Genomic DNA, 22,654 nt, shown 5'->3' on the forward strand with positions numbered 1-22,654 from the left:
CTGGAGCTACGGGCAGTGCATCTAACTCTGAGGCACTTTCTTCCCCACCTGGAGGGGAGACACATTCTGGTACGGTCAGACAACACCTCGGTTGTCTACCACATCAACCATCAGGGGGGCACCAGATCAGCTCGTCTTCTAAAAGTCTCCAGGGATCTGCTGGAATGGGCCCTTCCTCATCTGGGTAGAGTGTCTACCAGGAGAGCAGAACCGAGCTGCGGCCGCACTCTCTCGTCAGGCGCCTACTCCAGGGGAGTGGTGTCTTCACGCCGATGTGGTGAGCATGATCTTGGACCTCTATGGTCGCACAGAGGTGGATCTGTTCGTGACGGAAGTGTCGATTCACTGCCCTCTGTGGTTTTCCTTACAGGCGTGTTGGATGCATTGGGTCAGGACGCGTTTGCTCATCTGTGGCCCAAGGTGCTCCTGTGTACGCTTTTCCTCCTCTTCCGTTGATTTGGCCCACTCTCCAGAGGATTCTCAGGGAGGCTACAGACTGTTGCTGGTGGCTCTGTCCTGGCCCGCGCGTCCATGGTTCCCATTGCTACTGAGTTTATGTCGAGGCGACCCATGGTGTCTTCCACCCAGGAGGGATGTTCTCTCTCATTTGGGGCGACGACTATGGCACCCCGATCCTCAACGACTGAACCTGTGGGTGTGACCACTGGATGCCAGGGGTCAGGACTGCCTGGGCTCGCTGATCCTGTCAGGCGTACCATTTTGTCTGCCAGGACACCTTCTACCCGGCAGCAATATGACAACAGGTGGCGACTATTTTGTCAGTGTTGTTCTGCCCGCAGTGAGGATCTAGTCACCTGTTCTGTTTCTGCTATTCGGGATTTTCTCCACTCTGTCCTTGATGAGGGCCGCTCTCCCTTGAGACTGAAGGTATATGTAGCAGCTATTTCATGTTACCATACTAGAGTGGATGGTTGTTCAGTTGGAAGCCATCATCTAGTTCAGGGGTGACTCATTAGCAGACTTTTAATGAGCCTTTCATTGGATTCAGGTGTGTTGGAGCAGGGAGATAACTAAGAGTGTCAGGAAGGTGGCTCTCGAGGACCGAACTTGGCCAACCCTGATCTAGTTTCTCTTTTTCTGCATGGTGCTCGCAGGTTGCATCCACTGGCTGCCCCACTTGCACCAGCCTGGGATCTGATCCTGGTTCTCAGAGCATTTTGTCATCCTCCGTTCGAGCCTTTGGCAGCGGCAGACCTCGGATAAGACTGCGTTTTTGTTGGCCATCATCTCTGCTAAAAGAGTGGGTGAGTTACATGCTCTATCTGTCAGCCCCTCGTGTCTCAGATGGGGTCCTGATCGGGCTGATGTTACCCTGTGGCCGAACACGGCATTTTTGCCTGAGGTGTTATCTCTTCTTGCATTCCAGTACAATAGGTGGCGTTAATGCACCACTAGGTTTGCAAACCGCTAATAAACAAAGCAGAAGAAGAAGAAGACGAAGAAGGAGGAGGAGGGAGGCGTCAGAGTTGTGTTTGATGTTTGTTAATTTAAAAATAAACATTCAGTGAAGGTTTGCGGATATTTTGTTGACGTCTAAAAAGTCATAGACATGTCAGACAACGAGGATAACTTTGATGATGGAGACTTTGATGATGCAGAGGAAGACGAGGGCTTAGACGATCTGGAAAATGTGGAAGACCATGTCTTTTTCCTGGTTCTCTCCTTCAGCCCCAACCAGTCCCAGCAGAAGACTGCTCCTCCCTGAGCCTGGTTCTGCTGGAGGTTTCTTCCTGTTGGAGGAGTTTTTCCTTCCCACTGTCGCCAGGTGTTTGCTCACGGGGGGTCGTTTGACAGTTGGGGTTTTTCTGTGATTATTGTATGGCTTTGCCTTGCAGTGTGAAGCGCCTTGGGGCAACTGTTTGTTGTGATTTGGTGCTATATAAATAAAATTGATTTGATTTGATCTCGTGCCCATAGTAACCAGTCATTGAGATTGGTGCGGGTTCAACCCCAGTCATCTGTGGCCGGGGATGGGTCTGAGTTGTTGTGTCCAGTGAGGGCACTGGAGGCGTATATTGCAGCTACTGAGAGTCTGAGACGCTCTGACCAGCTGTTTTTGTGTCATGGGGGTCTTAAGTTGGGTTTTCCTTTATCTAAACGTCTCTCATTGGATCGTTGATGTCATCTGCCATGCCTATCATGCAGGGGGCTGTTCCCGGCCGGCCAGTGTGAAGGCTCACTCTATCAGGAGTGTCTCTGCTTCCTGGGCAACTATGAGAGGGGTTCTGCTGAATGCCATCTGCGCTGCGGCATCATGGGCTTCCCCGAGTACGTTCACTCGTTTCTACAATGCGGCCTACCCTCATCCTTTGGGTCGTGTGCTCCTGTCTGGGTCCTCTGGGTCTCCTCTGTGAGGGGGGTGCTCAGGATTCCTCGTGACATTGTTGGTATTAGTCATTCAGTGCTTTCAGCACCGCCCTCTGGCAGTCAGGAGGAATGAAATGGAACAAAGGTTACATATGTAACCACAGTTCTATGAATCCTGGATGACCGCCAGAGATTCTCTGTCACTCAGAATCTCCGTGTTGCATGAGAAGATTCTGTAGGAACAGAGCCTCGGATGACGTATGTTTATATACACTGTGATTGGTCATCCGTGGTGTCATAGGTGGAATTTTGGTATTATTACTCGAACTACGCATGCACGAAAGGATCATTCAGTGCTTTCAGCACCGCCCTCTGGCGGTCATCCGGGATTCATAGAACCGTGGTTACATACGTAACCTTCATTTGTATTCTGAAGGGAGCGAGTGGAAGTCAATCACAACGCAGATGAAAGAGAGACCTCGCCACCATATAAGAACTCAAAACAAAAACCATGCCTGTAAATTCATGCAGATATATTTGTAGTGAGTGGGAGTACTTATTTATATTATATATACTTTTACAATTCACAAACATCTGAATTATTCCGTCTGAAATTGCTTATGTATTTTAGATTAGATTAGACAGAACTTTATTAATCTCTTGGGAAGACTCCTTCAAGGAAATTGAGGTTCCAACAGCATTGTATAGCAGCACACAGGGTAAGAAGCACACAGCATCAAAAGTGAAAGTAAAAAAAAAAAGTATTTCAGCATTATATTCACTTGAGTGCAGTAAACATTTATGATTTTAGTTTCAGTTACGAGGAATTCGGTTGATGAAACATTTTTGTTGTAAATGGTTTTAAATAATCACATTAATAACGATCATAATAAAAAAACATTAAAAATATTATGATTTATTAAACTGCTCTACATTCTACATAATTCATACTTCAGTCACGCTTTCGCATGAGCATCGTGCTTGCTGCCTGGATCAGTGCTCTGTACAGAGGAGACGACACACAAAACGCTTCTGCTGTCTGTGGAGCATGACGTTATTTTAACCCCGTTATAACTGCTGGTGTGAATGTGCACATGGAAATCTGTCCACAGGAGGACATTATGTGCCATCCATGCGTGATGGCACCAGTCAGGTCCTCCCTGCAGTAAACCATTTTACACGTGGGTGAGTGCCCTTTTCAGTTTTCTTTCTGTTGTATTTTTTTTCCCTCATTGAACTGGTAGGCTTTGTTGTTACTATTTTATTGAGAGATTCTGTCAGATTTTGGATATATGCAGAGTCTGCTGTCTGTACCAGAGCAGGACACTGGTTTGACCCCGTTATAGCTGCTGCTGATGTATTTCTTAGATTTTCCACAGTTCCTGCATTTATGGCACTTTTGAACGTGCACAAAGCTGAGCCTCCAGCAGACTGTTTTTAACAGTCTGTGTTCATGACGAATGGACGTGCACGTGCACTACGTCTTCTCACAGTGGAGAGCAGCTGTTGCTATTCCTGTTTTACTCTTGGTCACATATGTGGACCTTAGTGATCCATTCAGCACTGGGGTGTTAAATTTTATATTGTCACATTAATAAAGGAATTCAGCCGATATTACAGCCAACAAGATATCGAGTTTGTTTTCATGTTGGCACAATGTGACATCAAGAAAAACAAGACGGGCAAACACCAATGAAGACAGTCTGACATTTTGCTCTACAGCTGAAAATTGGTGAGTTAAAAAAAATGTTACAGCTTCCACACAGGTGGAAAAAACAGCTAACTTTGTCCTTTTTAAAGGGTTTTTTGAGTTTAGCAAAACACACAAAGCAGCAAATTTGTCATAACTGAGTGACTTTGTTGTTTCTTGATGACAGCAGACAAAGTCATCACCATTAATTTCATTTCTGGCTGATGTGACATTTTGTCAGTAACACATGGAGCCGTCCCAGGGTGGCAGCTGGAGCCAGGTAGAGGTCAACCAAGGGTTACACAGGGTCAACATTTAAAAATACTGCAATCAGATTGAAACATATGCCAAATTATTTGATGGATCATAATTTGCATCACTTTATAACAAATTTGGAGCAACTAACCTTTGACCCCTGTGTGTACTGAAGATGACCTTTGTCACCTTTTCTGCTGTTTTTAACCCGTAATTCCAGAACATTCAGTCATAAATAGTCTAAACTATACGCTTACAGAATCTTTATGATCAGAGAATTTATTCTCCTTAAACAGGACAGAAAACCTATAGACTTTACAGGTATAGCAGCAGACATTATGAACCGGTTCTAGTTAATAACCAGATCTCACCAGAGTTTATTCTCCCATTTCCCCACACTATGCGGGCGAGGAAAATGATGACACACCAGAAGTAAAATTCTTTACCAACGGCTGTAAATTTTGTATGAATCATTTTAGCGTTTTGTGTAAATAGACTTTTGAATGAAACCTGAAGTACCAGCTGAAATGTTGACAGGAGTGTGTCGACTGTATCGGGACAGAGATTTACTTAAAATATATTTGCTGGAAAAGTCTCCTCCAATGACCGTTTAAAATTCCTTGAATGGGTGATTCTTAGACTACGGGCACTTATGTCCTTTGATCATATTGTATGAAAAACAGAAAAAAGGGGAAATTTCACACTTTTATAGTTATCTTTACAATGAAAGTGTGTTAAGAAATTTGTTCTAGTAGTCTATGATGACTTTTTCACCTTTTTTCAGCATCATTATATGCGAATATTGCCGTTTTGTGCTTGTCCCACACCCAGACTTTTGATCTTCAATGATAAAAATGAATGGTAAAGAAACGTTTTTTCTAATGTTTTAAAATATCTCTGAATAAAATATCAGTAAAATAATCAAAACATAATTGGGGTATTCAATGTCATACAACTGTTGTGATTTTTTTAAACAAAATGTAGTTGTCCCACACTATTGCCGTAATTTCCACCACTACACTCTAATGTCCCTTTAAACAGTTTGTATGAAAGATTGTTTTGGTAGTTTCTATGGAGATAAACAGTGACATCAGAGCACATGTATATAGCGCCAAATCACAACAAACAGTTGCCCCAAGGCGCTTTATATTTAAGGCAATGGTGTGGTGGAAATTACATTTACAAGGCCAATAGTGCCCGTAGTTAAAGAATCACCCGAATACTGTCTTATTTCGGTAATTTTTTTCTCTTTCATGCAACATACAAACTTGCTCAATTTTGGGTGTATTTAATGGTTTTCATAACCAAAAATTAGTAATTTTCCCAAATTTGAAGTTGTGCAGTTTAGAACGGAGCTTTGATGAATCAAACAAAACCATCACAATTAAAATTTCTCAAAAACTGAAGGGCAAGAAGCATTTTGGGTGAATTTTATTGTTTTCCAAACAAACAGCATGTAATGACAACAAAAATTAAAACTTTTTTGAGGAATAATTGTGATCAGTGTTTACATGAATTAAGCCAATTTATCTGAATAAAATCCAATAAAATAAACATCAAAGAGAATATTTTGCTTAAGTTTCTCCCCACAGAAGTCCATATTTCCCCCCAAAATTTAGAATTTCACATTTCCACAAGGAAGAATTGTGAACAGTTTAGATGAATCAAACAAAACCAACAGAATTAAAACCAGAAAGTTAAGAAGAAAATGATTTTTGGTAAATTTCACTATTTTCACCATAAAAAAAAAATCTACATTTTACAAAACAATTCAAAATTTTAATATTTTGTGAGGAAGAATTGTGAACAGTGCTTCAATGAAACAAACAAAAACATAAGTAAAATCCATCAGGAACTAAAGAAAACAATTGTGTTGAGTTTTAGTTTTTACCCTACAAGTGCATATTTTCCCAAAAATTTACAATTTCAACAATATGACATTACAACATTCACAGAATCATAAAGTATCTCAGCATGCATCAGGATTCCTGACACAGACACCATCTCACACCTCAACTACTGCAACACCTTGCTGATAGGTTAAACACCATGAACATCCAAACACATCACACCTTCACACCACCTTTTACTCCAAATCTTATGACACACTCAGCCACCTTTTTTTTTTTTCCTCTTGGATTTCTTTTTACAGAGAGCAACGGACCCCAGACCCGGGGTCTATAGTTGCACCCTAAACATTGCTGGCATTGCATCCGAGGGCTCTCTGCAAGATGGTGACCGTTAACTACACCTCGTGAGCACTTGGGTGACCAGGGATTCACTCGAGGTATTTCTTCAGGTTCCTGTTCATAAGGCCCACCACAACTGGTATATGTATCGACAAGCATTAACCCGTTTATGCCCAGATGTTTTTTTGTTTTCTAAGTGGAAAAGTTGCATTAGTACCTTTGAGATTTTTTTTTTATTATTGTGAGCAGAAAAGGACAGTGATACACTTCAGCAACAATTGTTGCCAGTGGGGCAAAACGGTTTAAAGTAAAAAAAAAAAATCCAATATTTATTTTTTTAACAGCCAAATCATATTCTGTTCACAATCTACGTTTTCATAAAAACCCTTTTGCGATTGTATCCAAGGATGTAAGGTAAACAAGGTGGAGACAGTTAAGAAAACAGCAAATTGTTCTCCTGCTGAACAAGATTATATTTCACTGGCAAACCACTGCTGCTCTTTTCTAATGTAGCATCACACATTATTTAAATACTTCAGGATAAACACGTTAAGGGGACAGATTATCGACAGCTTTTACTTAATTCAATGGCAATTAAAATTGATTGGGCTCAACAAAAGAAACTTGTTTTGATGGTTTACACCCTCAGTAGCTGTATGACATAATTTCTTATGTTCTATTGTACCATTTTCTTCAATTCCCAAGTATTTGTATGTGGAATCTTCAGCCAAATGTTCAATGCACCTCCCTTCATCCAACTGTATGTTTTCTGTTTTTCTCTTTTTACCTTTTTTGATTGTGCATTTTGAGCATTTATCCAGACCAAATTCCATACCAATGTCTGTAGAACTTATCGACTGCTTCCACGAACCAACTGAATCCCTCTTATGTGTCAACAAAGATTTTGAAGTCATCCATGTGCAGCAGATGGTTCACATTTTTTATTTTTCCTTCCTCTGTCTCTATTTAAATCATACCCGGTGTCGTGCTCCTTCAGGATCTTGCTGAGCAGGTCTATGATTAAGCAGAATAAAAATGGCGAAAGGCTGTCTCCTTGACATATCCCTCTCTGACCTCGTATGTCTGGGATTGTTATTTGTCCCTCTGTGTGATTGAAGGTGATGGTGGTGTTCCACTTGTTCATTTGCACCCTCAGGAAAGATCTCATTTCCTCAATGATGTTGTGGAGTTCTCAGCACCTCATGATCCAAGAGTGTGGCACGCTGTCAAATGCCTTTTTATAATCAATCCAAGCCATGCTGAGGTTTATCCTCCTTTTTTTTGCAGTCCTCCAAGATAGCTTTGTTTATCAGTACTTGGTCTTTAATTCCTCATCTTTTTCTGAAATTACCTTTCTGTTCATTTTCTGGTAGCCACCAGTGTCAAGACGTTCATAAATAGCATCAGCTAAGATTCCTGTCAGCCACTTGGATGTTGTTGTTAGGTAGCAGATGGGTCTGTACTTGTTGGGTAGCTGTGTTTCTTTGGTCTTTGGTAGTAGGTTTGTGTTCCCAGTCTTTAGCCAGTCTGGTGTGTCCTCTTCTCCATTCAACATTTTTGTGAAAGCCACAGCATAATGGTGGTGTAATACTATCAGCCTTTTCAACCAAAAGTTTGGGATTTTGTAAATGCCAGGTGCCTTGAAGTTACTGTATTCACTCATTTTCTTTGTGATCTCCTCTTCAGTGATTACAATTGCTGCCATTTGCTGTTTATCTTTGTTTTTCTGTTTTATTATTTCAATCCACTCGGCCTCCTGGTGTTGCTTTGGGTCTTCAAAGAATGGTCTCCACAATCTTTCAACTTCTTCTCTCTTGAGTAGCTGTTGTACTTCTATTGTGTTGTTTGCCAACTTCCTGTACACTAGCCTGGAGTTTTTTGCAAATTGCTTGTTTATCTGTTTTGCATTTATTTTCTTGTCTTTGTTCCTAATTTGTGCACCCAAAGCTTTCACTCAGGCTTGATGTTCAGCCAGCCTCCCACCCAGTTGTGCATCTTCAACACTGTATTTTCATTTAATGCGATTGACATTTTTAAGGAGGTTTCTTTTATGGTTTTGCCTCCCAAAAATTACCATCAGGTGGCTGATTTTCTGTTGTAATGTCTTTTACCATCGTGGCACGGCATGCTTTTTCTTAATTGGGGTTCCTTTTCTCCCTAAATAATGTGGGGCTAATTTCATTTGTATGTACCATGCTGCTCCATAATTCACACATTTAAATCTGTCAATGTGGTTTCTTCTGGGACCAGTCTAGCCAATCCCTGGTTAAATTACTGTGGTATACTTTTGAACTTTTTAATCCTTCAATTTGATCAGCTTTGGACACTCTTTCATGTTTCATTCTCCTTGTTTCCTCAATCTTATTTGCCAATTCATCTTCTAATTCCCACTGCTCTGGGTCTGGGCGCATTTGTATATTGTTTTGTGGTTGAGGTGGTGAACGACTCCTACTTCTCCTTATGTGCGAGAGGCTGGCTTGCTTTGGTGTTCTTTGCTGGATGCATGAAATATCATGTGTGTGTTCAGGTTGCTCTTGTGTCCAAATCCTTTACCACACTCAAAACAGACAAATGTTTTTTTCCATGTATGAATTCTCATGTGGTTTTTCAGATGACTCTCGTGTCTAAATCTTTCACAACACTCAGAACAGACAAATGGTTTTTGCCCTGTATGAATCATCATGTGTCTGTTCAGGTGGCTCTTTATTCCAAATCTTTTACCACACTCAGAACAGACAAATGGTTTTTGCCCTGTATGAATTATCATGTGTGTCTTCAGATTGCCCTTTAGTCCAAATCTTTTACCACATTCAGAACAGACAAATTGTTTTTGCCCTGTATGAATTATCATGTGTCTGTTCAGGATGGACTTTAGTCCAAATCTTTTACCACACTCAGAACAGACAAATGGTTTTTGTCCTGTATGAATTATCATGTGAGTGTCCAGACTGCTCTTTTGCCCAAATCTGTGAGCACAGCCAAATGTTTTTTGTCCTGTCTCAATTCTAATGTGTTCGTTCAGAGTGCTCTTCTGTTTCTGTCTTTTAAGCCAATCAGAACAGCTAAATGGTTTTCTGCTTGCTTGCCTCTCCATTTGTTGCTCTGAGTTATTTACATAACCAGGTGCTTTTCCATATTTAGAGCCTTTAAATTGTTTCGCATCAGTGTTGCCTGAACAAACAATATTGGTATTTTTTTGACAGTTATAACTTGGCTGAAGTTCTCTGGTCTGTTTCCAGTTATCGCTGTCATCAGTCTCAGTTCCAGAACTGTCTGAACTCCAGCCACTGGTATCTGGTTGTAAATGACTGTTTTGACCTGAGTTGCTGGCTGGTTGTGATCCTCCATCATCCTCTCCATCAGCTTCTGCTGTCAGTGTTCTATGTAAAGATGAGCTGCTGGCTACAGGCTCAGCCTCTGTGCTCTTATCACTTCGGCTTTGATGAAGCTGTGATGACTCTGGTTTTTCATCATCATTTTCACTCTTCACAGGGACGACAGTGAAACCAAACTTGGTGAGATCTGCCTCATCCAGCTGCTGAAGCTGCTCTCCCTGCTGACTTATCCACAGCTTCTCTTCTTTAATGTCCTCCTGGTCAACACTCAGATTCCATTCCTGGTGTTCAGGGGGAATTTCTTCTTTAATCACCAGCAACGGCTGTATGTCTGTAAAGAAATACATTAACAATAAATGTTAGAACAACACTCAATCAAATAGAGTAGCGAGTTTGACCTGATGACAATAAGACCCCCATCACACACAGCACGAATGAATGGCTTCAGAATGATAATTGGCCCACATCCGAAACGTGTCGGGGTGTAGTCTGAAAACGTCGGACAGCCCATTCGCGCACGTGCAAACCCCTCATGGCACAGTTCAGGTGGGACACCCATCGAACGACAGTCTATGTGCAGTCTGAGTGTAATCTCACTGCAATCTACATATTTGTACGGTGTCATAACAGCATTCGGAACAAACTGATCACAGTCATGGGAACCCAAAAGTGGATCAGCCACATCAGAGCCTGTCGGCATGTCACGCTTGTGCTACGTATGTGCACCTCCACTGGATCCTGTTCAGGGAGCACCAAGGATATGTTGATATGCAACATGCATATGGCACGCATCCATCATGTGCAGTGGATGTAAACTTTGCGCAATAGAACTGAAAGCACCGTCTGTCACTGCGAGTCCATGCGCCATTGCGCACGTCAAAAGGCTTGGCGCAGCGCCCGCTATGCAGCTGAATATGATGTCACCCCCATAATACACAGATAACATATTTACCATCTAACTCTGTCGCAGGAATGACAGTGGAGTGGTTTCGCCAGCCCATGACACCATATATAAACATGTGAACTCACTTCCGGTACAGCCTCACTGTGTTTCACAACGCAGGGCAGACAACAGCCAGGGGAGCCCTCTCACCCCAGCTGTGCCATATGCTGACGACATCGGCTCACAAATGCCTCACCCACCATAGCATAAATACGTATATCTCATGTCAGGCACTGTCCTGCGGTGCGCTGCGCACCAGTTATCCAACTGGTCAACACGGAGCACAGCTCTTCTGTGTACTCCATGTGCTCAACACCTTTTTCATATTACTGTTTGTAGCCCGACAGAAATGTTTGATTTTTAATATTAACACGGTATAAATAGGTTAGGGCATTTAAAAGCTAGATAGCTTCAGCCTTGACCTTTTTCATTCAGCTATGTTTTTTTTTTTTTTCAGTATATAAGAAATAAGGAAAAAACAATTGTGGCAGTCAGTAATGGTTACTTTTTTTAGACCAAGCAGAGGGAAAAAAATATGGAATCACTCAACTCTGAGGAAAAAATTATGGAATCATGAAAAACAAATGAACACTCCAACACTAGTATTTTGTTGCACCACCTCTGGCTTTTATAACAGCTTGCAGTCTCTGAGGCATGGACTTAATGAGTGACAAACAGTACTCTTCATCAATCTGGCTCCAACTTTCTCTGATTGCTGTTGCCAGATCAGCTTTGCAGGTTGGAGCCTTGTCATGGACCATTTTCTTCAACTTCCACCAAAGATTTTCAATTGGATTAAGATCCGGACTATTTGCAGGCCATGACATTGACCCTATGTGTCTTTTTGCAAGGAATGTTTTCACAGTTTTTGCTCTATGGCAAGATGCATTATCATCTTGAAAAATTATTTCATCATCCCCAAACATCCTTTCAATTGATGGGATAAGAAAAGTGTCCAAAATATCAACGTAAACTTGTGCATTTATTGATGATGTAATGACAGCCATCTCCCCAGTGCCTTTACCTGACATGCAGCCCCATATCATCAATGACTGTGGAAATTTACATGTTCTCTTCAGGCAGTCATCTTTATAAATCTCATTGTGAACGGCACCAAACAAAAGTTCCAGCATCATCACCTTGCCCAATGCAGATTCAAGATTCATCACTGAATATGACTTTCATCCAGTCATCCACAGTCCACGATTTCTTTTCCTTAGCCCATTGTAACCTTGTTTTTTTCTGTTTAGGTGTTAATGATGGCTTTCGTTTAGCTTTTCTGTATGTAAATCCCATTTCCTTTAGGCGGTTTCTTACAGTTCGGTCACAGACGTTGACTCCAGTTTCCTCCCATTCATGCGTTTTGTTGTGCATTTTCGATTTTTGAGACATATTGCTTTAAGTTTTCTGTCTTGACGCTTTGATGTCTTCCTTGGTGTACCAGTATGTTTGCCTTTAACAACCCTCCCATGTTGTTTGTATTTGGTCCAGAGTTTAGACACAGCTGACTGTGAACAACCAACATCTTTTGCAACACTGCATGATGATTTACCCTCTTTTAAGAGTTTGATAATCCTCCCCTTTGTTTCAATTGACATCTCTCGTGTTGGAGTCATGATTCATGTCAGTCCACTTGGTGCAACAGCTCTCCAAGGTGTGATCACTCCTTTTTAGATGCAGACTAACGAGCAGATCTGATTTGATGCAGGTGTTAGTTTTGAGGATGAAAATTTACAGGGTGAGTCCATAATTTATTCCTCAGAATTGAGTGAGTCCATATTTTTTTTTCCCTCTGCTTGGTCTAAAAAAGTAACCGTTACTGACTGCCACAATTATTTTTCCTGATTTCTTATAGTGTCTCTTAAAACCAGAAAGTTGCCATTTGAAATGACTTTAGTTTTGTGTCATGTCTGTGATCTGCTTTTTTTCTACAAATTAAACAACTGAATGAACATCCTCCGAGGCCGGTGATTCCATAATTATTGCCAGGGGTTGTATCCTGTGCACCAACAGCATTTCCTGTATATTCATTCTGTGAATTGTTCTGTGAACTGTTTTGTAATTTATGTTTGTAGCATGGCCCAAGCAGAGGGTCACCCCTTTGAGTCTGGTCTGCTTGAGGTTTCTTCCTCAGAGGGAGTTTTTCCTTACCACTGTTGCTCTGGGGGTTAGTAAGGTTAGACCTTACTTGTGTGAAGCGCTTTGAGGCAACTCTGTTGTGATTTGGTGCTATATAAATGAAAACAAATTGAAACTGGGGTATTAATACCAAAGTATTCCATTACTTATGCAACTCGTCTTTATATTTGTAATTACTTTATATCATGTTGTCAGCTTGAGCTTAAGGAAGGTAATTGTAGAAAATTTTATTGCGATTTTTTTTATTTTTTGGATTATAAATAGCACAAAATTTAATGTATGACATACTGCGTGTTCAAATACTTTTGAAGGGCTCTGTAAATCCTAAGTATTTTGAGAGTCTGGAAATGAAAAACAATTAATGAAAATACAAATGAAATGAATCCCGTATATTTATGTGTATGTGACAAAATATATTAAGTAAATACATAGCACAGCCTACATTAACTTGGTCATTCATAGGTAATTTCTTATTTGGCCTTTTTTATGCTGAGTACTTTTCCTATAATATATAGGCCTACGTTAGGAGTACTTACATTGTTTAAGCTGCCTGGAAAAATAAGCCACCCCAAGTTATGATGAGGTAAGTTTTATTTGAATTATATTAAGTGTATTTATACTTACAGTGAGTACATTTTTTTGTATTTATTCATTAATGTATATTTATCCTGTACAAATAAGCTACTCCCATATTACATTTATCTTTATTTAGTGAGTGTGTATTTTATACGACTTCAGGGGCCTTCATTTATTAAGTAATTTTCATGTGTCCCATCAAAATGAGTTCTACTGCGCTTGAACAACTCACGTCGAGTTGAGCAACAAAATGTATTAATTGTTTTAAGAAAAGGCAGTTTTGAGAAGGGTACACTGTAATTTACCAATCTGTATAGTAGGCATGGGAGGATATAATTTTTTTTCTGTCAAGATTATCTTGTCCATTGTTATTGAAATTAACAATAATATCAGAATAATAAACACTGCACAAGTTTAAAAGGGCTTTAAAATGCTTGTATCACAACAGTACATTTTATTGGAGGCTAAAGCTAATATTTTTATTATACAGTTTTTCACATTAACAATAATATCACAATAATTAATAAACATTGTACAGGTTTAAAAGGGCTTTAAAATGCTGGAATCCCAACAGTAGATTTTATTGGTGGCTAAAATTAATATTTTATTGTACAGTTTTTCACATTAACGATAAGACCAAAATAATTAATAAAGACTGTACAAGTTTAAAAGGGCTTTAAAATGCTGGATTCACAACAGTACATTTTATTGCAGGCTAAAACTAATATTTTACTGTACAGTTTTTCACATTAACGATAAGATCACAATAATTAATAAAGACTGTACAAGTTTAAAAGGGCTTTAAAATGCTGGATTCACAACAATACATTTTATTGCAGGCTAAAACTAATATTTTACTGTACAGTTTTTCACATTAACGATAAGATCACAATAATTAATAAAGACTGTACAAGTTTAAAAGGGCTTTAAAATGCTGGATTCACAACAATACATTTTATTGCAGGCTAAAACTAATATTTTTATTGTACAAGTTTTTCCTATGGGCCAATATCAACTGAACTTTAATTATAATAATTTCTCTGACCAATAAAGTCCAAAAGACACTGAGGCACAAATAATTGAGGATGACGAACAATTATCGCAATAATAAAAAAAATAATCTCCAGGTTAAGAATACTTATCAGAGAGAAAACTAAGACACCTCATGTCAGATCAAAGGGTTGGGCCCCTTGATTTATGACCTAAAGGTCAAAGGTCACCCCTCACCGAAACATGACCCCTTGTGTGTGTGTGTACTTCAAATGAAAACCTTTTTCACAAAAAACCTAGTTTGAAAAACAATTTACCCTTTTCAACAATATTATAGGAAAGAACACAGGCTGTATAAGTTTTAGAATACGTGGTTTATTACATTCATTAAAGTCACACAGAAAAAAAGCAATTGTTCATGTTTATTAAAGCCTGCTTACATAAAGGGAATCATGAAATTACTCATAACCATCCCAAAGACGTATCGTTATCTTTGGCTGCTTTCAGTGATGCCGGTATTTGGTTAGACTCTTTCTCTCCGATTGTTCTGTCTGAGTTATTTTCATTAGTTACTTCATCCAAACCATCAACATGTTTATTAGACCCCATTCCTACCAGGCTGCTCAAGGAAGCCCTACCATTATTTAATGCTTCGATCTTAAATATGATCAATCTATCTTTGTTAGTTGGCTATGTACCACAGGCTTTTAAGGTGGCAGTAATTAAACCATTACTTAAAAAGCCATCACTTGACCCAGCTATCTTAGCTAATTATAGGCCAATCTCCAACCTTCCTTTTCTCTCAAAAATTCTTGAAAGGGTAGTTGTAAAACAGCTAACTGATCATCTGCAGAGGAATGGTCTATTTGAAGAGTTTCAGTCAGGTTTTAGAATTCATCATAGTACAGAAACAGCATTAGTGAAGGTTACAAATGATCTTCTTATGGCCTCGGACAGTGGACTCATCTCTGTGCTTGTTCTGTTAGACCTCAGTGCTGCTTTTGATACTGTTGACCATAAAATTTTATTACAGAGATTAGAGCATGCCATAGGTATTAAAGGCACTGCGCTGCGGTGGTTTGAATCATATTTGTCTAATAGATTATAATTTGTTCATGTAAATGGGGAATCTTCTTCACAGACTAAAGTTAATTATGGAGTTCCACAAGGTTCTGTGCTAGGACCAATTTTATTCACTTTATATATGCTTCCCTTAGGCAGTATTATTAGACGGTATTGCTTAAATTTTCATTGTTACGCAGATGATACCCAGCTTTATCTATCCATGAAGCCAGAGGACACACACCAATTAGCTAAACTGCAGGATTGTCTTACAGACATAAAGACATGGATGACCTCTAATTTCCTGCTTTTAAACTCAGATAAAACTGAAGTTATTGTACTTGGCCCCACAAATCTTAGAAACATGGTGTCTAACCAGATCCTTACTCTGGATGGCATTACCCTGACCTCTAGTAATACTGTGAGAAATCTTGGAGTCATTTTTGATCAGGATATGTCATTCAAAGCGCATATTAAACAAATATGTAGGACTGCTTTTTGCATTTACGCAATATCTCTAAAATCAGAAAGGTCTTGTCTCAGAGTGATGCTGAAAAACTAATTCATGCATTTATTTCCTCTAGGCTGGACTATTGTAATTCATTATTATCAGGTTGTCCTAAAAGTTCCCTAAAAAGCCTTCAGTTAATTCAAAATGCTGCAGCTAGAGTACTGACGGGGACTAGAAGGAGAGAGCATATCTCACCCATATTGGCCTCTCTTCATTGGCTTCCTGTTAATTCTAGAATAGAATTTAAAATTCTTCTTCTTACTTATAAGGTTTTGAATAATCAGGTCCCATCTTATCTTAGGGACCTCGTAGTACCATATCACCCCAATAGAGCGCTTCGCTCTCAGACTGCAGGCTTACTTGTAGTTCCTAGGGTTTGTAAGAGTAGAATGGGAGGCAGAGCCTTCAGCTTTCAGGCTCCTCTCCTGTGGAACCAGCTCCCAATTCAGATCAGGGAGACAGACACCCTCTCTACTTTTAAGATTAGGCTTAAAACTTTCCTTTTTGCTAAAGCTTATAGTTAGGGCTGGATCAGGTGACCCTGAACCATCCCTTAGTTATGCTGCTATAGACGTAGACTGCTGGGGGGTTCCCATGATGCCAGTCCCAGCAGAAGACTGCCCCTCCCTGAGCCTGGTTCTGCTGGAGGTTTCTTCCTGTTAAAAGGGAGTTTTTCCTTCCCACTGTTGCCAAGTGGTTGCTCACAGGGGGTCGTTTTGACCGTTGGGGTTTTTCCGTAATTATTGTATGGCCTTGCCTTACAATATAAAGCGCCTTAAGGCAACTGTTTGTTGTGATTTGGCGCTATATAAAAAAAATTGATTGATTGATTGATTGAAGAAAAAAGTATACGTTCATGTTTATTAAACACAACATACATGAAAGAAAACATTAAGAGAAAAGTATTTGGTCCACTTACATGAAGAAAAAAAAGCATACATACGTCCATGTTTATTAAAGGGTCACCATCTGGGTGTCACGGTAAATTAGCTGATAGATGATTATGATGTCTCCAGCTGCGTATAATAAACTCAACTCCCTGTTGATTATTAGACTCGCCAACTCCTGTGGCAAGTCTGCTCAAAGGCACTTTTTTAAGGCAGCAAGTTTGCATATTTTTAAGTAAAGTCAACCTATTATATTTGACACATTTTGGGATTCAAACATCAAATCCTTATCTTATCTCAACACTTCACAGCAACGTTCACATGCCAGCAGCTTGGATGTTAAGTCCTAAATCTAAACATTTTCTTTGCTCACTTGTATTATTGCAAGTTCCTGCTTTATTGCCTCATTCTGACCAAGAAACATCTGAAGTGAGTCAAAAAAAATAAACTGTTCTTGAAAGCAGCTTTTTCCTGGTTAGTTTTTAATACACCCTGAAGACATCAAGATTCTCTGATCAGATTTCTTGGGAGAGTTTCCAAAAGGGAGACATCTATTCTTTTAATATGAAAATCAGCTGTCACCATTTTATGTCAAGTGTTCCCTGAAAATCACAGATAACTGAGTGACAGAGAACTGAAGCAACAACTTTGAAGTTTCAAATAAAACAGGGTTCATCAGCATTTTCTTCATAAACGCCTGCTACTTTATCAGAATCTGAATCAGAACAACTTTTAATGGCCAAGTAGCCACAGAATACATGGAATTTGACTTTGGTTTGAGCTGCACTCTCTCTGTACACTGTAAATGCATGCTAACATTCAAACTAATTAAGTATGATAAGTTAACCAGACTCAGTTTTCAAGCTGTAGCTTCAAGAAAATTAAGTTGACCTGAATATGATGAATGAACAAAACTATTTTGAGAATTAAGCCGTCACTTGCTGGATGCCCACAGTAAATACGTTACTGTAATTTAATTTATTTCAGTACAACAAAATAAACAAGTTACTATAATCTAGGTTTTTAAGTTTGAGTATTGCACACTTGCAATAATTAAGTTAATCAAATCTGACTCAAGACAACATAAATTACTTTTTAAGGCAGCAAGTTTGTATTTTTTTTTTTTTAGTAAAGTCAACTTATATTTTACAGTGTATGACGTAGAAATACTCTAAACACCGAATAAACCGCAGTAAAAAATGTACAATGTGTTTTTAAAAACCGGTTGTAATCATGAACAAACTAGTTTAGCTAACAACTTGACCAAGTTGACCAACATCACGAGGTAAGAGTTATGTTAAAACTCAGTTGTTACTGTGCTGTTTTATGATTTGTAAAAGTCTGCACCAAGCACTTGAAAGTTGCACATTTCCGACAAATTCTGGAAAACTCATTAAAAGCATCGGAGCCGACACACTGCTGTCAGTATGACAAGAGGAAAGTGTGTCATGTAGAATCTGTTCATTTGTTCAGAGTGTAATTATAAATCTCAAGCCGTTTTTAATGTGGTTAAAGATTTAAATGTGTTTTTTTTTTGCAGAGGTTACCCTGAAAACACACCGAAGATGTAATTTTTACAATTCACATAACTCACACACACCATATCTTTGATAGTATCGTTAAACAGTCGGCGGTCATTTATTGAGAAATCCAACTAGCGGAAGGTTTTATGCTTTAAATGGTTATTTGGTTGTGAAAAGCTCCACAAAATCTTAGTTTTTGAGCTGATGGTGACTGTCTGCATAAATTTTTGTCTGAGAGGGGAAACGTCTGACATTACATAGCCAATATGTTTTTTTCTTACTTTATGGACCTTTAAAAACTTTAGTCATATTAAATCAATGTTTTTTCTTTCTTCTTTCTCCTTCTTGTTAAACCAGAATAAACTTTTTATGCATCACAATTATTCTCTCTCAAAAACATTTATTAATACCAGTCCAAAATATCCTCGAACCTCCGGGCATCTTGCAGGAGCGACGGTCTCGCCTCGCCACAAACTAAAAGAAAAGATGCGACTTATTAAATATTTACACTTTAAAAAACGTCATGATGTTTTTTTTTTTCTTACCGTGTAACGCGAGTCCCTCCCCGCAGCGCTCTGTTGATGGTTCGACAGACCTCCATCAGTTATAACACATCAGCTCTGCGTTATTAACCTGTATTTTTAATGTAAATGAAATTTCAAAGGGTTTACATCTCTGCTACTCTATCTGGGGAAAAAGCTTGATTAAACAGCATTAAATAAAGTCCTAACAGAGAATATCCACAAACTGTAACACAGACGATACTTATTAATTAAATATTTACACTTAAAAAAAAAAGTTATGAGCTGATTTTCTAACGTCATAAAGGAGACTCTCCCCCTGGCGCATCGTGTCGTCTAAATTATCCTCTGGGGTTAATTTGTCGGGGTGAATTCTTCTGATCCATCATAACCAGAATAAACTTTTCTCTCTGTGGGGCTCTAACAAAAATCATCATTTAAAAATGTTTACCACCCTTTTAAAAAACAGAAGCATTTCTATCAAAAGATTACTTAAATCACTTACCGTGAAAGACTTTCGCAGTCTGCAGTCTGAAGAAAAAGAAAACTTCATTCCAAGTTCATTAAATGAACGTCTGCTCTGGTCAGCGGCCGGAATGAAGGAAAAACACTGCAGCAGGGGGCAGACAGGAAAGCTGGTTGAGTCTTCAAAACAAGCTCATTTCCCACCAGCATCTGGTTTTATGGTGGACACCATAAAACACATGTAATCATCGATCAGGGAATTTAGCCTGACACCTCGGTCCGAGGGAGACATCTGAACCTCATAAAAATATTGCTTCAAACGATGACCTCTCTGTAATACCTAAGATCTGTGATGCTCGCCTGGTTTGTCAAAAACATTGTAAAAGAGCTGCGACCTTTTGCCCTAAACACCCCAAATACACACACAGGCACACTTTTAAGATGCAAATATCCCCAGCCCCATGCGTGTATTGGTACCATATTATGAACAAAAGTGGATGGATAGCAAAGTCATGACGGATAATACAAAAATAATGGACCTTTTAATAGTGGCACTAAAAAAATAAAACGCCACTTACAGGAGAATTAGTTTTCCCAGCTTCAGCCTAATATAAGTAATAAAGCTCAGGTTCCAAGATTCTGGTTCAGTTTAATTTATTCCAGACATGTCAGAAACCGCATGAACAAAACATCTACATATCTTTAACACCAAAGAGATTTAAATATATCCGTACATACATATTTACATATGTACATACTCATTTTTTTCCATATTTCTTTTTTGTGAATATTTACAAATAAAATAAATAAAGGTCACTGCGTGTATTATCTGTATAACAGAGCTGCCGGGATGTCGTACCAAGTTGTGCTGTCTTTATACACCGAAAATACTATCGCGAATGATGATTTGGTTTCTGATTTTGTGAAAAGATATCGTTATTGCCTTAAGAAAAGGTGCAATACCTCCTGTATCCAGCTAGCAGGGCCTTTGCACACGTTTAAATATTGTCACGGCTTGTGTTAACGTTCGATCCTAAATTTTTTTTTGTTTTTTTTTTTGCGTGAAAATGTAACCCGTCTTAGGACAACCTCCCGATCATATCTTTAAAATTTTTATCACATTTGCACAATTTAAAACGTTATTAAGTACAGAAAGAAGTGTTGACCTTTGACCTTGGTTTTTTATGCGTTTTGTGAAAAAATGTTCTGGATGTGTTGAGAGCGGTCTCCCGATCATACCTTTAAAGTTTTATCACGTTTGCACGCGTTTAAAAATTCTCACGACTCGTGTTAATCTTTGATCCTAAAATTTTTTTTAGGTTTTTTCGCCTGAAAATGGACTGGATGCGTTGAGAGTGGCCTCCCGATCATGTGTATAAAGTTTTATCGTGTTTGCAGGCATTTAAAATTTGTCCCTCACATAAAACATGTTCAAGCTAAAATATCTAAAAGTATTCCTAGTATACTCAAAGCAAAAATATTTATTGAATTACAAAGCTTTACATATTTTATACTGTTCACTTGTTTTTCCATATCTGAATTACTGCGTGGAAGTTTGGGGCAACATTTACAAATCCTCACTTCAGCCATTACCTTTATGATACCTTGTCAGTATTTATGACAACCAATTAAGCACTGTCTTTACTATAACCTTGATTTGCAATTTTAATGTGTATTCTTTATTCTATACAACATATAGCCTATTGAAATGATGTAGTTAACTAAAATGCAGCAATACAAATTCTATGGAAGAGACTTACATAATTAATTATAACATTTATTAAAATAAGGGATTACATTCCTCAATCAGCAACTCCATCAATAAACTGAAGGTTCACACCTTAAAAGTTAAACTCAAATATAAATTTAAAGATGAAAACTCAAACCTTAAAAGTTAAAATTCAACCATACATTTAAAACTGAAAACTCAAAGTGAAACTTCACACCTTAAAAGTCAAAATTCAACCATAAGAGGGGCATCTATTCTCATTTTGAGCTTCTCACAGACCTTAATGTGTTGCATCTCCTGGAATTCATCATGGAAGAATATGGAAGAGCTATTGTGGAATACTTTTGGAGCAAAACTGCCAACAAAGATGTTCAGATGGTTCTCTCCCAGGTTGAGGATGCTGAGGTGACACTCCATGTGGTCCAGCTCCTGATGGCCTATTTCAGAGAGCTCACAGATGGGCTTCTCCTTCTTGCAGACATAAGTTTGTTCCTCTTCTTTCTTAAATTTTTATTGCATTGAATTATATTCTCACAACGTGTATATATTTTCTGTGCCCTATAGTCATCTTTCATAGTGGCTGACATTGAGAAGACCCTCACCCTACCCATGACTCTTGACCTAATAACACTGCTTGGTATGTATTTGATGAATTCGTGCATTCACATTAGATGAGCTGGAGTTATAGTCATCCCAGCAAAGCATGAATGTTAACCCAATTAGAGATATTTTCAAGATGCTTTCTGAAATAACTCCAATTTCATATTTCAGATGGGACAGAGTGTGTAACTGCGATACTGTAATTTCAGTGTACTACATCTTTAACCTACAGTACCAAGAGGAGGCTGCCTGCACTTGAATTCATTCAAATGTAAGGGTCGTCTTCTCCAATTGACCTTATTCACAGCAGTCATTTTGACATTAAATTATACGGTCAACTCTATCATGGTGCTGTAATGACAAATTGAAATGAAATTAATGATATAGATGGTTCACTTCTTCTATAAACAACAATCATCTTTGGGAGTGACAAGATTAGGAATGAACATATCAGAGGGACAGCTCAGGTGGGAAGGTTTGGAGACAAAGTCAGAGAGGTGAGATTGAGATGGTTTGGACATGTGCAGAGGAGGGACCCGGGGTATGTAGGGAGAAGGATGCTGAGGATGACGCCACCAGGCAGGAGGAGAAGAGGGAGACCAAAGAGGATGTTTATGGATGTGCTGAGGGAGGACATGCAGGTGGTTGGTGTGACAAAAGATACAGAGGACAGGGTGAGATGGAAACGATTGATCTGCTATGGCGACCCCTAACGGGAACAGCCGAAATGTCTTTAGGCCGTTCCCAAAGAAGAAGAAGATCTTGTCCGGTTGGTCTATCCAAATTACTAGTGATTATCAACAAAGCTGTATGTACATATGTTTGGAATGCACCAATAGCCATCTCTGAAATACCGTCACAACATTTATCAATGTATTTGATTAAACATAGGTTGACATCTGATTTTATTA

General features: G+C 39.0%; 3 long non-coding RNA genes across 3 annotated transcripts; 1 reads left to right on the top strand and 2 right to left on the bottom strand.

Annotated features, from left to right (window-relative positions):
• The first annotated feature begins 5,712 nt into the window (after window positions 1-5,712).
• Window positions 5,713-21,504, top strand: LOC117517808. Its single transcript, XR_004562841.1, has 3 exons — window positions 5,713-6,513; window positions 16,435-16,445; window positions 21,494-21,504. It is a non-coding gene; the product is annotated as an uncharacterized LOC117517808 (long non-coding RNA).
• Window positions 8,134-9,599, bottom strand: LOC117517807. The gene is made up of 2 exons (XR_004562840.1): window positions 9,268-9,599; window positions 8,134-9,019 (listed from the first exon to the last, which is right to left on the bottom strand). It is a non-coding gene; the product is annotated as an uncharacterized LOC117517807 (long non-coding RNA).
• On the bottom strand, window positions 18,865-19,373 carry LOC117517809. The gene is made up of 3 exons (XR_004562842.1): window positions 19,248-19,373; window positions 18,974-19,061; window positions 18,865-18,902 (listed from the first exon to the last, which is right to left on the bottom strand). It is a non-coding gene; the product is annotated as an uncharacterized LOC117517809 (long non-coding RNA).
• Window positions 21,505-22,654: the final 1,150 nt, after the last annotated feature.

Source organism: Thalassophryne amazonica, chromosome 9 (genome assembly GCF_902500255.1).
Source record: "Thalassophryne amazonica chromosome 9, fThaAma1.1, whole genome shotgun sequence".
Lineage (NCBI taxonomy): Eukaryota > Metazoa > Chordata > Actinopteri > Batrachoidiformes > Batrachoididae > Thalassophryne > Thalassophryne amazonica.